Source organism: Macaca nemestrina, chromosome 1 (genome assembly GCF_043159975.1).
Source record: "Macaca nemestrina isolate mMacNem1 chromosome 1, mMacNem.hap1, whole genome shotgun sequence".
Classification (NCBI taxonomy): Eukaryota; Metazoa; Chordata; class Mammalia; order Primates; family Cercopithecidae; genus Macaca; species Macaca nemestrina.
In genome coordinates, this window is record NC_092125.1 from 19,444,304 (window position 1) to 19,455,088 (window position 10,785).

Genomic DNA, 10,785 nt, shown 5'->3' on the forward strand with positions numbered 1-10,785 from the left:
TTTTCAGTCCTGAGGGTCTGGTATTGTTGGGTTAGAACCATAGCATGTACTATGTTTAATTTATTTTTAATAAGGGTGAGTAAGCAGTTGAGTATGCATGGCCCAAAAGTTAGGATGAGCGTGAGCAGGATGAGGGGTCCTAAGATGGTGGAGATTAGGGTGCTAAGCCAAGGGGATTGGTTGTACTAATTTTTAAACTAACTTTGTTGAGATTTTCTCTTTTTTTTTCTCTTGTCTAATTTTTTTCTTAGTTTTGCCATGGAATCTTTAACTATTTCTGAATGATCTGCATAAAAACAACATTGCTCTTTCAGGGCTGCACAGAGTCCGCCCTCTTTCAGAAAGACAATTTCTAGTCTTCGTTGGTTTTGTAATACAACTTCAGACAGAGAAGTTAAGGACTTTTCAAGTTTTGTGATAGATTGTTCTATGGCTTTAAGGTTTTTATCTATGGCTACTTTAAGTTGTTGCAGATGATGGTTACCATGCACTAGGGCTGCTGTCCCGGTCTTAACTTTAGCCGCTACCTTAATTCCTAACACGTCGGTGAGGGTGAGGGAGATTAAGGGCGGGGAGGTGCTTTGAGGAGCTTTTAGTTGGGGCTTCTTCGATATGGAAACCGGGGGCTTCCTAGCTTTTAATAAAACCTGGTTTGGCCTTACTGCAACAGGGGCAGTGTCTGGATTGACTAATAGTCTGATTTGGAGGGGAATTTTAGGCGGGTTGTGCTGGTATAAATAGAGACCTTATATTAACCTTGTTGTTATCTATCTGTTATCAGATTTTGCCGCATTTTCAAACTTGATGCGAACCAGGTTGCAATTTTCCGAATATCGGGTTGTGGTACAGGGCTGGACAAAGGACATGGTTATATACCAAGGTTTTGTGGCTTATTTTTACTTTTTATTATTAGTAGTTACACAGGACCAGCTTTTGCAATACAAGTGAGTCAGATTTTTACAAGTTTTTTTTATTTGTCCTGTCCTGAATCCGGGACAGGCATAAAACCTGTTCCAGCTGATGGACACCTTTCTAGCCTGTCCTTTTCATTCTTGTCCATCCTGAGGAGTCCTTAATAGGACTCCTGTGGGACCAGTAAACCGGGGGCCTGTGTTTTTTATTTTTTCCTGCTATTTTTTTTTTTTTTTTTTTTAGGTTGAAATAGAGGTCTGGAAACCAAGTCTTTATAGGAGCATTCTCGGAGGTCTTATTTAAGACCTCTTGATTATTAAAATTAATTGTCTGTCAGGTCAGGCTAAATGGCCGGTGGGGGTTAGCGTTAAAAACTACACTAGAGACGGCGCAGGGAAGAAGGGCAAACAATAAGCAAGGAGTTAGATACGAGAGAGTCTTATCTTGAGCGGGTCCGCGGAGCGTCGGAGTTTCCATGTCTTAAGTGGTGTTGGTCCGGACGTCTTTGGAGCAGCCTTGGCGTGGGATGCGTGGATTTAAGTGGAGATTCCGTCAACCTTTATGGCTGTGGGCGTGGTTAGGAGAACAATGTAGGGTTCTTTCCACCGAGGCTCTAGTCCTTGAGTGCGGTGCCGTCTAACGTAGACAGAGTTTCCTACCTGGAAGGGGTGACTGGTCTGTGGATGTCCTGGTTGGTACAGTTCTGCCAAGGGGGCCCAGATTTGGGCCTGTACTGCTTGGAGTCCTTTTAGCCGAGCCTGTAGGTCAGTTTTAGGATCGGAGGGGGAGAAGGAGTTAAGCAAGGTTGACAAAGTGGGAGGTCCTCCGTAGAGGATTTTATATGGAGTGAGCCTAAAACGGTTAGGCGTATTTCGGGCTCTTAACAGAGCTAAGGATAGGAGGCGTATTCAATCTTTTAAACCAGTCTTTAAGGTTAATTTAGTAAGGGTTTCTTTTATTGTTTTATTTTTTCTACCTGTCCTGAGCTCTGGGGTTTATAGGCACAATGTAATTTTCAATTAATCCCCAATATTCTGGCGAGCCCCTGACTTACCTGAGAAATGGAGGCCGGCCCGTTATCTGACCTAATTACCTTGGGAAGTCTAAATCTAGGAAAGATTTCTTCCAGAATTTTCTTGGCTACTATGTGTGCCGTTTCTTGCCGGGTGGGGTAGGCTTTTACCTATCCTGAAAAGATATTTATAAATACTAGTAAGTACTTATATCTAGCATAGTGAGGTTTTACTTCAGTGAAGTTTATTTCCCAATAGACTCCTGGGTGATTACTACGAGTTCGTTTCCTTTCTGGCACTTGGGTAGCCCCAGCGTTTACCTGCTGACAGACCTTACAGGCAGATGTCACTTGTTTTACGAAGGTACTTGCCTTTGGGATTAGAAAGTCAGTTTTTTTAATCAGTAATTTTAGCTTTTTGACTACTCAAGTGTGTCCAGGCATGCATCTGCTGGATTATTGCCAGGGCCTCCTTTTGGGGAAGGACTATTTTTCTTTCTTTTTTTCAGTTTTTAGTGTCTTTGTTCTCTATAGCCCCTATGGCTTTTGCTTCTTCCTGGTCTCCCGGGGTTTAAGTATGTTTAATAGTTATGTGGCTGGTTTCGTCAGGTTCTGTGGCTAGGGTTAGTACTTCCGCCATGGTGGCTTGCCTGGCCACTTGGTCGGCCTGTCTGTTTCTTACTGCGACTGGATCTTGTTCTTTTTGATGCCCAGGGCAGTGAATTATAGCCACTTCTTGAGGAAGAAAAAGGGCTTTTAATAAGGCAATTATTTTAACTTTGTTCTTGATTTTCTTTCCTTCTGAGGTTAGGAGACCTTTTCTTTTATAGATACTTTTATGAGTATGAGCCGTTGCAAAGGCATACCGGCTATCAGTATAAATGTTAGCTTTCTTTCCCTTGGACAGCTCTAGGGCTTTGGTTAGTGCTATTAACTCAGCCTTCTGTGCAGACGTGCCAGGAGGTAGTGATTGTGCTTAAATGGTGTTGTGGCCATCTACTACCGCCGCTCCCGTCCTCCGGGTACCTGAGTTAAGGTAACTGCTGCCGTCTGTGTACCAGGTGTGATCCGCGTCTGGGAGTTCTTGGTCTTTAAGGTTTTCCCGTGTTCCATGGGTTTTAGCCAGTACTTGCCGACAATCGTGTGGGCTTGGTTGGTTTTCTGGTACCGGCAGCAGCGTAGCAGGGTTTAGGGTGACCGGAGGGCCAAACTGGACACGGTCCGTGTCCAGTAGGAGGGCCTGGTAGTGGGTTAGGCGTGCGTTGGTTATTCACCGGTCCCGGGGCTGCCGCACTGTGGCCTCTAGAGCATGTGGGGTAATAATAGTTAGTGGCTGCCCAAGGGTTAACTTAGCAGAGTCCTTGACCAGCATAGCGGTGGCTGCCATGATGCGAAGACACGGGGGCCAGCCGGCCGCCTCCGCTTCTCTCCCTCTTTCCCTGGTTTTTTTTCTCTCACAACTGCCGCCAGGATTTTTGTTAAATGCTTATCCCTCACTCGGTCCTTACGATTCTCTCGCTCTATCTGTTCCTTCACTAACCTGGCTTCCCTTTCCTCAGGGGTTTCTCTTTTATTATACACTTTTTCTGCCTCCTTAACCAATTCCTGTAATTCATAGGTTTGGATTCCATTTAGTTTTTGGAGTTTTCCTTTGATATTTAATGCAGCTTGGTCTATGAATGCCATAGCTATGGTAGCCTTATGTTCTAGGGCCTCTGGGTTTAATGGGGTATACATTTGGAACCCTTCCAGAAGCCTTTCCATGAAGGCTGCCAGGCTTTCATCCCTTTCCTGAGTTATGGTCCTTACCTTGGCCAAATTTGTGGGGCGCTTTCCTGCCCCTTTGAGACCCGCCAACAGAGCCTGGTGATAGATTTGGAGACTCTCCTTACCTGGTGCGGTTTCATTGTCCCAGTCTGGGTGGGTGAGGGGAAATCCCTTGTTTATTTTATTGGGAAGTTGGGTTGGGAGGCCTCCTGGTCCTGGCACATTTTTCCGGGCCTCCAGGAGGACTTGCTGCCTTTTTTCAGTGGTTAGGAGGACCTGCAAGAGTTGCTGGCAATCATCCCAAGTGGGCTGGTGAGTGAGGAGAATGGATTTTATTAACGAGGTTAGGGCCTGGGGGTCTTGGGAAAAGGAAGGGTTATGGGTTTTCTAGTTGTAGAGGTCAGAGGCAGAGAAGGGCCAGTACTGGACCATGCGATTGACGGTACAGAGGGGAAAAGGGGAGGATTGCCAAGTGGAAGGGCCATCTGGGTCCTCAGTCCGCCACAAGCGGAGACGAGGAGGTGTCGGTGGCGGCATCCGAGGGGTGAGTTTGGGCGGGGCTGGCGAAGGAGACGGGGTGGAGGGAGGGGCCGAGGGAGAAGTTGGAGAAAGGGTAGGGGCCGAGGCGGTAGAGGAAAGAGCTGGGGACAAGACAGGGGGCAAGGGTGAAGCGTAAGGTGGAGGTCTCAGAAGGGGGTTTTGAGGTGGAGGAGGCAGGGGGTCAAGAAGGAGGAGATTCCTCTGGGGTTTATCTAGGAGGACTGGCTTATGTGGGTTCGGTTTTCTATTTTTTTTTTTGGGGGGGGCTTCTAAGGCAAGAAGGGTAGACTGGGGTGGGGAAGGGGAATGGAGGAAGGGTTTCACCCAAGAGGGAGGGTTTCGGACCAGATCCTCCCAAGTAATTATGTAGGCCACCTGGTCTGGGTGTCTGTGTGGCCTAGGATCCATCACTGTTGCTTTAACCTGTAAGATAATTGGGAGGTCAAATGTTCCGTCCCGGGGCCACCTAACATGGAGGGTAGGCCACTCGGACGAGCAGAATTTTTGCCATCGTCCCTTACGGACTTCTATGGAGAGGTTGTGGGCTTGAGCCCGAACGTCAGGGAAGTGAGTTAGGGTCAGAGACAAAGGAGTCGTTAACGTCTGTCTTATTTCATCCACATATAACAAGGACAAAATGAAAGTAACAAAAACAAAGACCAGACAAGTAAGGAGAAGCCGCGCGGCCAGAGAGTGGTGCCACAAGATCATAAAATACTCAGACGGCAGGGGCGACCTGCCTACAGATTTAAGGAGGCTGACTGAGTTGTCAGCCTTCTCCCAGACTACCGCCAGGGCATCCCCCGGGGCGTAAGTGGGAAGGTGCCGGACACGTCTGTCCCCCTTCCCCACTTAATTCAGAAGGAGTACTCCCCAAAGTTCAGAGTTAGCTGGCAAGACAGACAGAACAAAACGAAAGTACCTGGTAGGTCCGTTCAGTCAGCAGTCCATGGCCCGGGCCAGATGGGTTTCCGCCGGATGGGTCGGGGGTCCTCGGACAACCCCACTTCCCGGCCAACGCACCAAATGTTGGAACCGAACTGTCGATTCTCTCCTGAGTAGGGGTCGCCGCGAAGGATCACTGACACGAGATTCACAGCAGAGAGTTATTTATTACTAGCGCACTAGGGTCCCAAGCTCTAAGTTGGCCCTGGGACCCCGACTGCTTGTTACAGGCTGTTTATATAGGCAAACACAAGTTCAAACACAGCTTAGGGCGCGAAATTTAAACAAAGCTTTAGGCGCGTGGTAATTGGGTCTGTCTATGGCCTGAGCAAGGTGTCTTGTTCTAATTGGTTAGAGCAGGACCTTATGAGGTTTTTTTCCTGGAGTTGTTGATTCCGGGAACTTCGAGGCAGGGTGGGACCCCCGGAATTGGCAGGGTGGGACCCCATGAGGTTGTTTCCCGGAATTGGCAGGGTGGGACCCTATCAGGGTGGGACCCTATTGAGGCAGGGTGGGACCCTATCCAGAGCCACCTGGTGTTAATTTTTTTAAGTTCTTTTTTTATGAGGCCTAGTTTCTAAGTTTTATGCGGCCTAGTTTCACAGGTTGATAGGTGCAGCAAACCACCATGGCACGTGTATACCTACGTAACAAACCCGCACGTTCTGCACATATATCCCTGAACTTAAAGTAAAATTTTAAAAAAAGAATAAAATAAAATGAATAAATAAATAAATATATTGTTCTTGATCTCTGTATACAAGGTTTTAACTGTATTTTTTTTAGCCTTATCAGTATTTCTAAGTACTAATAATACAACCAGAGTTGTCCAAGATATAAAGTTCATGGTTTGTGTCCAGGGAACTTACAATTGTGTATAACTGATACTAATCCTTTAATCCTGATGTAGTCAAATCACAATATTTAGGTCTTCTGAGGTGCATACAGCCATTTATTACTTCTCATTTTGAAGTCCTGACCTGGATGAACAGTCTCTATTATCTCCACTTTACAGATAAAGAACTGGAAGCAAATAGATATGACATGACTTGGCCAAGGTCATAGTCAGAAGCAGAGGAGGGAATGGCAATCATAATAATTTGCATTTGTAAAGTGATTTTCCTACTGAAAAATCCAAAGCTCTTAGCAAGCATAATTTAATTCATCATTACAACGATGCTGTGAAGTAAGACATAAAAGTGTTTCTTTCAATAAGGAGGAAAAGTTTTAAAATATATTTGGGTAACTTATAATCAGCCAACCAGACTGGATGAAAAAGGCATGCTTTGCATCACACCCCAAAATGGAATATTGGGAACTTCGTTAGAGTTCTGAGGAAGAGTGACTTACTCAAGTCAGGATTCTCTTGGTTGTCTCTCTTGCTTCCTGCTCCCCAAGTTAAACCAGAGCAATAGATAGAGGAGAGGCACTGAAGGGAATCCTTGGGAATTTGGAGTCAGCCAAACGAGAATCTTATCTACACTCAGCACTGTCACCTTAGGTAAGAAACTTAATTTTGAATAAGCCTGTTTTCTCATTAGTATAGTAGAAATAATAACTGAAGTACACATGTGAATATGAAAAAGAAATCAGGTGTTTAGCACAGGGTCTGGTCCAAATAGCTATTTAATAAATGGTCAATATTAATATTTATATTAGTTAATAATAATGAATGGTTTCTTCAGTTTTTTGAAATTGTAAACAAATAGCCGAGTTAATTAAGCAAGAAATTCTAGAGGTCAAACATATGCATGGAGTTTAGTTAAAGGTGGGGAAGGGGTCAGTTGAGGCTGCCTAGTAAGGTCCATCCTCCTACTGGAGTCCCAAGTTTTCATTCAAGGGGACCCCTCTCCCCAATCTCCAGCCTCAGTGAGACTCATGCATGATGAACCTGGGGCCAGAGCTGAGGAAGGCTTTCCCCTGACGGGACCTTGGGATAGGAAACAAATATGGAGAAAGATGGTCCCTGGGAGAATTTCTCCACCCAATCCCAAGACCAGATTAAAGAACAAAGCAAGAGTAAAGTGAGTTTCAGCCTTGGGGATCTGCAGGAGATACACCTGAGGAAATATTCCTGGGAACCAATTGATTAAAGAGACAAGAAGCTGAGGAAAAATAATTTTCTGAGAACACTAAAACCAAACAACCTGGCAGAGAACCAGGAAGCTTCCATGCTGCCTGCGATGTAACACACTGTCCTCACGCATGAGGAAAAGCTGTTAAAGGAACTTCTATTATACAACCAGAATGCCTCTTTACAACATGAATGCCTTTGATAGGCAAAGTTTGCTGTGTACTGTCCAGTGGGTCAGTCCCATGCTGTGGTCCTAATGTCTGGCTGAGATGGAAGTCTCAGGAGAATCACTCTGAAAGCAACAGCACTATTCGGCAGGAGCGCATGTAGCCCGTACTTGGGCATGAAAGAGGGAGGCAGTGAAAACCCAGGAGGTTGCATCTTGGAGCCACGGACTTCCACAGTGCATGAAAGATGCTCCACATATTATATACGCTGGAAATCATTTTCTTCCAGAGCAATTAGACAAGAAAAATAAAAAGCATCTAAATTTGCAATGAAGAAGTAAAATTATCTCTGTTTGCAGATGGTATAATCTTATGTGTAGCCAACCCTAAAGATTCCAAAAGAAAAAAAAAAACTGCTAGAACTAATAAACAAAGTAGCAAGATGCAAAATCAGCACTCAAAATTCGTTCTTTCTATACATTAATAATGAACAATTTGAGCAGGATAGCAAAAAAACCAATTCCATTTACAATAGCGTCAAAAAGAATAAAATACTTAGATAGAAATTCAACCAAGGAGGCAAAAGACTTGTACACTAGAAACTACAAAATGTTGCTACAATACATTAAAGAAAATACAAATAAATGGAAATATTCAATGTTCATGGATTGAAAGACAATAGTACTCAAAGCAATCTACAGATGAAATGCAATCCCTATCAAAATTCCAATAGCTTTTTTGGCAGAAACAGAAAAATCCATCCTAAAACTCATATGGAATCTTAAGGGACCCCAAATAGCCAAAGTAATGTTGAAAAAGAAGAGCAGAGTTGGAAGTTTCACACTTCCTAATTTCAAGACTTATAGCAAAGCTACAGTAATCAAAATAATGTGGTAATGTCATAAAGACTGACTTATAGAACAATGGAATGAAACAGAGATCTCAGAAATAAATTCTTGCATCCATAGTCAAATAATCTATGACCACTGAATGGAGAAAGGGCAGCCTTTCCAACAAGTGGTATTGGGAAAACTGAATATTCATGTCCAAATGAATGAAGTCATACTCATACTTACACTATATACAAAAATTAACATGAAATGAACCAAAGGTCTGAACTCAAGGGCTAAAACTATAAAACTCTTAGAAGAAAACATAGAGGAAAAGCTTTATGACATTGGCTTTGGCAATGGTTTTTCTTGGTTATGATACTAAAAGTCAACAAAAGAAAAAGGAGACAAATTGCACTACATCAAAATTAAAATTTTTTTGTGCTTCAAAAGACACAAAAGAGCGAAAAGGCAATCCAATAAATGAGACAAAATATTTTCAAATTATATATTTCATAAGGAGTAAATATCCAGAATATATAAAGAATTCTTGTAACTCAACAATGAAAGAACAAACAACCTGATTTTTAAAAGGGCAAAGGTCTTGAATAGACATTTCCTCAAAGACTATATGCAAATAATTGCATATGAAGCAGCACTGGGCACATGAAGATGCCCAATGCCGCTAATCATTAAGGAAATGAAAATCAAAACCACAATTAGATACTACTTCATTTCCATTAGAATTACTAATATTTAAGAAACAAATCATAAAATAACAAGCGTTGACAAGGATCTGGAGAAACTGGAACCTTTGTGCATTGTTGATAGGAATGTAAAATGGTCCAGCCACCATGGACAAAATTTGGTGATTCTCAAAAAGTTAAACATAGAATTACCGTTTGATCCAGCAATTCCACTCTGGGTGTATACCCAAAAGCAGTAAAAGCAGGGACTCAGACAGTTATTTGCACACCTATGTTCATAATAGCATTATACAAAAGAGCCAAAGGGTGGAAGCAATCCAGGTGTTCACCAATGTATAAACAGGTAAACGAATGTGACATATACACACAATGGAATATTATTCAGGCCAGGAAGGAAAGAAATTTTGACACATACCACAACATGGATAAACTTAGAGGGCATTATGCTAAGTTAAATAAGCCAGTCACAAAAGTACAAGTATTATATGATTGCATTTATATGAGGTACCTAGAGACAGAATTCATAAAGACAGAAAGAGACAGAAAGTGCAATGGTGGTTGCCAGGGCTGGAGAGATGAGGAAATGGGGCACTCTTGTTTAATTGGCACAGATTTTCAGTTTGGGAAGATGAAAAATTTCTTACAATTTGTAAAGATAATAGTTACACGACATTGTGAATGCACTTTATGCCAATGAATTGTATACTTAAAATGGTTAAAACAATATGTTTTATGTTTTGTATATTTTATCACAATTTCCAAAAAAATTTTTAAATGAAACAGGTCTATATCTAACAAAATATTATAGGACTTATATGCTAAAAACTACAGGAGACTGAGGAAAGAAATTTTTAAAATCTAAGAAAATGGAGAGATTTGTTGTGTTCATAGATTGGAGGAATCAGTGTAGTAAAGACATCGGTTCTCCTCAAATATACAGATTTGTCAAAATTCCTTTTAAAATTTCTGCAAGACTTTTTGTAAATATGGATAACAGTATTCTAAACTTTATAAGAAAGGCAAACAAACTTGTAGAGCTAACCCAATTTTGCAAAAGAAGAATAAAGGCGAAGGAATCAGCCTACCCAATTTCCACACTTATAGTTACAGTAACCAAGACTGTGTGGTATTGGCAGAAGCGTAGACTTATAGATCAACAGAGCGGAACACAGAACCCAGAAATAGACCTGTACAAATATGTCCAATGATTTTGACAAAGGTGCAAACGCAATTCAGCGAGGAAAGATAGCCTTTTCAGCAAATGGTGCTGGAGCATATGGATATCCATAATTAAAAACATGAACCTCCATCTCAATCTCATATCTTATACAAAGTTAACTCAAAATAAATCACAGACTTCAATACATAAAACTTTTAGAAAAATAGGAGAAAACCTTTAGGATCTAGGGCTAGGCAAAGTGTTCTTAAGTTTGACACCAAAAGCATGATCCATAAAAGGAAAAATTGGGCTTGATCAAAATAAAAAACTTTTGCTCTATGAAAGACCCTGTCAAGAGGATGAAAAGACAAGCCATAGGCTGGGGAAGAAAAATTTGCCAACCACACATCTGATGAATAACTAGAGTCTAGACCATATTTTTTAAAACTCTCAAACTCAATAGTGAAAAAACAAATCAATAAGAAAATGGGCAAAAAAATAAAAGCTAGAAATATTTCACCAAAGAGGACAGATAGATGGCAAATAAGCATCTATGGCAAATGCAGATTAAATCACAGTGTGCTATCACTCCATACCTGTTAGAATGGCTTTTTAAAATGGTGATAACACCAAATGCTGGTGAGGATGTGGAGAATCTGGGATCACTCATGC

General features: G+C 42.1%; 1 long non-coding RNA gene across 1 annotated transcript; it reads right to left on the reverse strand.

Annotated features, from left to right (window-relative positions):
• Nucleotides 1-1,248: 1,248 nt before the first annotated feature.
• Nucleotides 1,249-4,625, reverse strand: LOC139357439 (uncharacterized). The gene is made up of 3 exons (XR_011610542.1): nucleotides 2,951-4,625; nucleotides 2,006-2,100; nucleotides 1,249-1,670 (listed from the first exon to the last, which is right to left on the reverse strand). It is a non-coding gene; the product is annotated as an uncharacterized lncRNA (long non-coding RNA).
• Between the last annotated feature and the right edge of the window lie 6,160 nt (nucleotides 4,626-10,785).